Source organism: Arctopsyche grandis, unplaced genomic scaffold (genome assembly GCF_051622035.1).
Source record: "Arctopsyche grandis isolate Sample6627 unplaced genomic scaffold, ASM5162203v2 HiC_scaffold_40, whole genome shotgun sequence".
NCBI classification, from domain to species: domain Eukaryota; kingdom Metazoa; phylum Arthropoda; class Insecta; order Trichoptera; family Hydropsychidae; genus Arctopsyche; species Arctopsyche grandis.
The window spans coordinates 7,240-14,478 of record NW_027518445.1 but is presented as its reverse complement, the minus strand read 5'-3'; positions in this window follow the sequence as shown (position 1 = coordinate 14,478).

The window sequence follows — 7,239 nt, the reverse complement described above, 5'->3', positions numbered from 1 at the left end:
ATCTACAAAACATGCTTACCTCAGAGTACCTAACCCAACCTAACCTAACCATCACCGAAGTCAGAGAATTCGACAATGCCAAAATATCCACAAAAAGTTCTTATCCTACCAAAGCTCACCCATCTGAACCTAACCATCACCGAAATTAAAGAATTAGGCTTGCCAAAATATCCACAAAACGTGCTTACCTCACAATACTTAACCCTACCTAACCTTACCATCACCGAAGTCAGAGAATTCGACATTGCCAAAATATCCACAAAAAGTTCTTATCCTACCAAACCTCACTTATCTGAATCTAACCATCACCGAAATCAAAGAATTAGACAATGATAAAATATCCACAAAACGTGCTTACTTCACAATACCTAACCCAACATAACCTAAACATCACCGAAGCCGAGAATTCGACATTGCCAAAATATCCACAAAAAGTTCTTATCCTACCAAACCTCACCCATCTGAACCTAACCATCACCGAAATCAAAGAATTAGACATTGCCAAAATATCCACAAAACGTACTTACCTCACAATACCTAACCCAACCTAACCTAACCATCACCAAAGTCAGAGAATCCAACATTGCCAAAATATCCAAAAAAAATTAATACCCCACCAAACCTAAGCATCTGAACCTAACCATCACCGAAATCGAATTAATGGACATTGCCAAAATATCCACAAAACGAGCTTTCCTCACTATACTTTATCCAACCTAACCTAACCATCACCGAAGTCAGAGAATTCGACATTGCCAAAATATCCACAAAAAGTTCTTATCCTACCAAACCTCACCAATCTGAGCCTTACTATCAACGAAATTAAAGAATTAGACATTGCCAAAATATCTACAAAACATGCTTACCTCACAGTACCTAACCCAACCTAACCTAACCATCACCGAAGTCAGAGAATTCGACAATGCCAAAATATCCACAAAAAGTTCTTATCCTACCAAACCTCACCCATCTAAACCTAACCATCACCGAAATCAAAGAATTAGGCTTGACAAAATATCCACAAAACGTGCTTACCTCACAATACCTAACCCAACCTAACCTTACCATCACCGAAGTCAGAGAATTCGACAATGCCAAAATATCCACAAAAAGTTCTTATCCTACCAAACCTCACCCATCTGAACCTAACCATCACCGAAATCAAAGAATTAGGCTTGACAAAATATCCACAAAACGTGCTTACCTCACAATACCTAACCCAACCTAACCTAACCATCACCGAAGTCAGAGAATTCGACATTGCCAAAATATCCACAAAAAGTTCTTATCCTACAAAACCTCACCCATCTGAACCTAACCATCACCGAAATCAAACAATTGGATATTGATAAATAATCCACAAAACGTGTTTACCTCACAATACCTAACCCAACCTAACCTAACCATCACCGAAGTCAGAGAATTCGACATTGCCAAAATATCCACAAAAAGTTCTTATCCTACCAAACCTCACCCATCTGAACCTAACCATCACCGAAATCAACGAATTGGACATAGCGAAAATATCCACAAAACGTGCTTACCTCACAATACCTAACCCAACCTAAGCTAACCATCACCGAAGTCAGAGAATTTGACATTGCCAAAATATCCACAAAAAGTTCTTATACTAACAAACCTCACCCATATGAACCTAACCTTCACCGAAATCAAAGAATTCGACATTGCCAAATTATCCACAAAACGTGCTTTCCTCACAATACCAAACCTAACCTAACCTAACCATCACCGAAGTCAGAGAATTCAACATTGCCAAAATATCCACAAAAAGTTCATACCCCACCAAACCTCGCTCATCTGAACCTAACCATCACCGAAATCGAAGAAATGGACATTGCCAAAATATCCACAAAACGTGCTTACCTCACAATACCTAACCCAACCTAACCTAACCATCACCGAAGTCAGAGAATTCGACAATGCCAAAATATCCACAAAAAGTTCTTATCCTACCAAACCTCACCCATCTGAACCTAACCATCACCGAAATTAAAGAATTAGGCTTGCCAAAATATCCACAAAACGTGCTTACCTCACAATACTTAACCCTACCTAACCTTACCATCACCGAAGTCAGAGAATTCGACATTGCCAAAATATCCACAAAAAGTTCTTATCCTACCAAACCTCACTTATCTGAATCTAACCATCACCGAAATCAAAGAATTAGACAATGATAAAATATCCACAAAACGTGCTTACTTCACAATACCTAACCCAACATAACCTAAACATCACCGAAGTCAGAGAATTCGACATTGCCAAAATATCCACAAAAAGTTCTTATCCTACCAAACCTCACCCATCTGAACCTAACCATCACCGAAATCAAAGAATTAGACATTGCCAAAATATCCACAAAACGTACTTACCTCACAATACCTAACCCAACCTAACCTAACCATCACCAAAGTCAGAGAATCCAACATTGCCAAAATATCCAAAAAAAATTAATACCCCACCAAACCTAAGCATCTGAACCTAACCATCACCGAAATCGAATTAATGGACATTGCCAAAATATCCACAAAACGAGCTTTCCTCACTATACTTTATCTAACCTAACCTAACCATCACCGAAGTCAGAGAATTCGACATTGCCAAAATATCCACAAAAAGTTCTTATCCTACCAAACCTCACCAATCTGAGCCTAACCATCAACGAAATTAAAGAATTAGACATTGCCAAAATATCTACAAAACATGCTTACCTCACAGTACCTAACCCAACCTAACCTAACCATCACCGAAGTCAGAGAATTCGACATTGCCAAAATATCCACAAAAAGTTCTTATCCTACCAAACCTCACCCATCTGAACCTAACCATCACCGAAATCAAAGAATTAAACATTGCCAAAATATCCACAAAACGTGCTTACCTCACAATACCTAACCCAACCTAACCTAACCATCACCGAAGTCAGAGAATCCAACATTGCCAAAATATCCAAAAAAAGTTAATACCCCACCAAACCTCACCCATCTGAACCTAACCATCACCGAAATCAAAGAATTGGATATTGATAAATAATCCACAAAACGTGTTTACCTCACAATACCTAACCCAACCTAACCTAACCATCACCGAAGTCAGAGAATTCGACATTGCCAAAATATCCACAAAAAGTTCTTGTCCTACCAAACCTCACCCATCTGAACCTAACCATCACCGAAATCAAAAATTTGGACATTGATAAATAATCCACAAAACGTGCTTACCTCACAATACCTAACCCAACCTAACCTCACCATCACCGAAGTCAGAGAATTCGACATTGCCAAAATATCCACAAAAAGTTCTTATCCTACCAAACCTCACCCATCTGAACCTAACCATCACCGAAATCAAAGAATTAAACATTGCCAAAATATCCACAAAACGTGCTTACCTCACAATACCTAACCCAACCTAACCTAACCATCACCGAAGTCAGAGAATCCAACATTGCCAAAATATCCAAAAAAAGTTAATACCCCACCAAACCTCACCCATCTGAACCTAACCATCACCGAAATCAAAGAATTGGATATTGATAAATAATCCACAAAACGTGTTTACCTCACAATACCTAACCCAACCTAACCTAACCATCACCGAAGTCAGAGAATTCGACATTGCCAAAATATCCAGAAAAAGTTCTTGTCCTACCAAACCTCACCCATCTGAACCTAACCATCACCGAAATCAAAGAATTGGACATAGCGAAAATATCCACAAAACGTGCTTACCTCACAATACCTAACCCAACCTAACCTAACCATCACCGAAGTCAGAGAATTTGACATTGCCAAAATATCCACAAAAAGTTCTTATCCTACCAAACCTCACCCATATGAACCTAACCTTCACCGAAATCAAAGAATTCGACATTGCCAAAATATCCACAAAACGTGCTTACCTCACAATACAAAACCTAACCTCACCTAACCATCACCGAAGTCAGAGAATTCGACATTGCCAAAATATCCACAAAAAGTTCTTATCCTACAAAACCTCACCCATCTGAACCTAACCATCACCGAAATCAAAGAAATGGACATTGATAAATAATCCACAAAACGTGCTTACCTCACAATACCTAACCCGACCTAACCTAACCATCACCGAAGTCAGAGAATTCGACATTGCCAAAATATCCACAAAAAGTTCTTATCCTACCAAACCTCACCCATCTGAACCTAACCATCACCGAAATCAAAGAATTAGGCTTGACAAAATATCCACAAAACCTGCTTACCTCACAATACCTAACCCAACCTAACCTAACCATCACCGAAGTCAGAGAAATCGATATTGCCAAAATATCCACAAAAAGTTCTTATCCTACCAAACCTCACCCATCTGAGCCTAACCATCAACGAAATTAAAGAATTAGACATTGCCAAAATATCTACAAAACATGCTTACCTCAGAGTACCTAACCCATTCTAACCTAACCATCACCGAAGTCAGAGAATTCGACAATGCCAAAATATCCACAAAAAGTTCTTATCCTACCAAACCTCACCCATCTGAACCTAACCATCACCGAAATTAAAGAATTAGGCTTGCCAAAATATCCACAAAACGTGCTTACCTCACAATACCTAACCCAACCTAACCTAACCATCACCAAAGTCAGAGAATCCAACATTGCCAAAATATCCAAAAAAAATTAATACCCCACCAAACCTAAGCATCTGAACCTAACCATCACCGAAATCGAATTAATGGACATTGCCAAAATATCCACAAAACGAGCTTTCCTCACTATACTTTATCCAACCTAACCTAACCATCACCGAAGTCAGAGAATTCGACATTGCCAAAATATCCACAAAAAGTTCTTATCCTACCAAACCTCACCAATCTGAGCCTAACCATCAACGAAATTAAAGAATTAGACATTGCCAAAATATCTACAAAACATGCTTACCTCACAGTACCTAACCCAACCTAACCTAACCATCACCGAAGTCAGAGAATTCGACAATGCCAAAATATCCACAAAAAGTTCTTATCCTACCAAACCTCACCCATCTAAACCTAACCATCACCGAAATCAAAGAATTAGGCTTGACAAAATATCCACAAAACGTGCTTACCTCACAATACCTAACCCAACCTAACCTTACCATCACCGAAGTCAGAGAATTCGACAATGCCAAAATATCCACAAAAAGTTCTTATCCTACCAAACCTCACCCATCTGAACCTAACCATCACCGAAATCAAAGAATTAGGCTTGACAAAATATCCACAAAACGTGCTTACCTCACAATACCTAACCCAACCTAACCTAACCATCACCGAAGTCAGAGAATTCGACATTGCCAAAATATCCACAAAAAGTTCTTATCCTACAAAACCTCACCCATCTGAACCTAACCATCACCGAAATCAAAGAATTGGATATTGATAAATAATCCACAAAACGTGTTTACCTCACAATACCTAACCCAACCTAACCTAACCATCACCGAAGTCAGAGAATTCGACATTGCCAAAATATCCACAAAAAATTCTTATCCTACCAAACCTCACCCATCTGAACCTAACCATCACCGAAATCAACGAATTGGACATTGCCAAAATATCCACAAAACGTGCTTACCTCACTATACCTAACCCAACCTAACCTAACCATCACCGAAGTCAGAGAATTCGACAATGCCAAAATATCCACAAAAAGTTCTTATCCTACCAAACCTCACCCATCTGAACCTAACCATCACCGAAATCAAAGAATTAGGCTTGACAAAATATCCACAAAACGTGCTTACCTCACAATACCTAACCCAACCTAACCTAACCATCACCGAAGTCAGAGAATTCGACATTGCCAAAATATCCACAAAGAGTTCTTATCCTACCAAACCTCACTTATCTGAACCTAACCATCACCGAAATCAAAGAATTGGACAATAATAAAATATCCACAAAACGTGCTTACCTCACAATACCTAACCCAACTTAACCTAACCATCACTGAAGTCGGAGAATTCAACATTGCCAAAATATCCACAAAAAGTTCATACCCCACCAAACCTCACCCATCTGAACCTAACCATCACCGAAATCAAAGAATTAGGCTTGACAAAATATCCACAAAACGTGCTTACCTCACAATACCTAACCCAACCTAACCTAACCATCACCGAAGTCAGAGAATTCGACATTGCCAAAATATCCACAAAAAGTTCTTATCCTACAAAACCTCACCCATCTGAACCTAACCATCACCGAAATCAAAGAATTGGATATTGATAAATAATCCACAAAACGTGTTTACCTCACAATACCTAACCCAACCTAACCTAACCATCACCGAAGTCAGAGAATTCGACATTGCCAAAATATCCACAAAAAGTTCTTATCCTACCAAACCTCACCCATCTGAACCTAACCATCACCGAAATCAACGAATTGGACATAGCGAAAATATCCACAAAACGTGCTTACCTCACAATACCTAACCCAACCTAAGCTAACCATCACCGAAGTCAGAGAATTTGACATTGCCAAAATATCCACAAAAAGTTCTTATACTACCAAACCTCACCCATATGAACCTAACCTTCACCGAAATCAAAGAATTCGACATTGCCAAATTATCCACAAAACGTGCTTTCCTCACAATACCAAACCTAACCTAACCTAACCATCACCGAAGTCAGAGAATTCAACATTGCCAAAATATCCACAAAAAGTTCATACCCCACCAAACCTCGCTCATCTGAACCTAACCATCACCGAAATCGAAGAAATGGACATTGCCAAAATATCCACAAAACGTGCTTACCTCACAATACCTCACCCAACCTAACCTAACCATCACCGAAGTCAGAGAATTCGACATTGCCAAAATATCCACAAAAAGTTCTTATCCTACCAAACCTCACCCATCTGAACCTAACCATCACCGAAATCAAAGAATTAGGCTTGACAAAATATCCACAAAACGTGCTTACCTCACAATACCTAACCCAACCTAACCTAACCATCACCGAAGTCAGAGAAATCGATATTGCCAAAATATCCACAAAAAGTTCTTATCCTACCAAACCTCACCCATCTGAGCCTAACCATCAACGAAATTAAAGAATTAGACATTGCCAAAATATCTACAAAACATGCTTACCTCAGAGTAACTAACCCAACCTAACCTAACCATCACCGAAGTCAGAGAATTCGACAATGCCAAAATATCCACAAAAAGTTCTTATCCTACCAAAC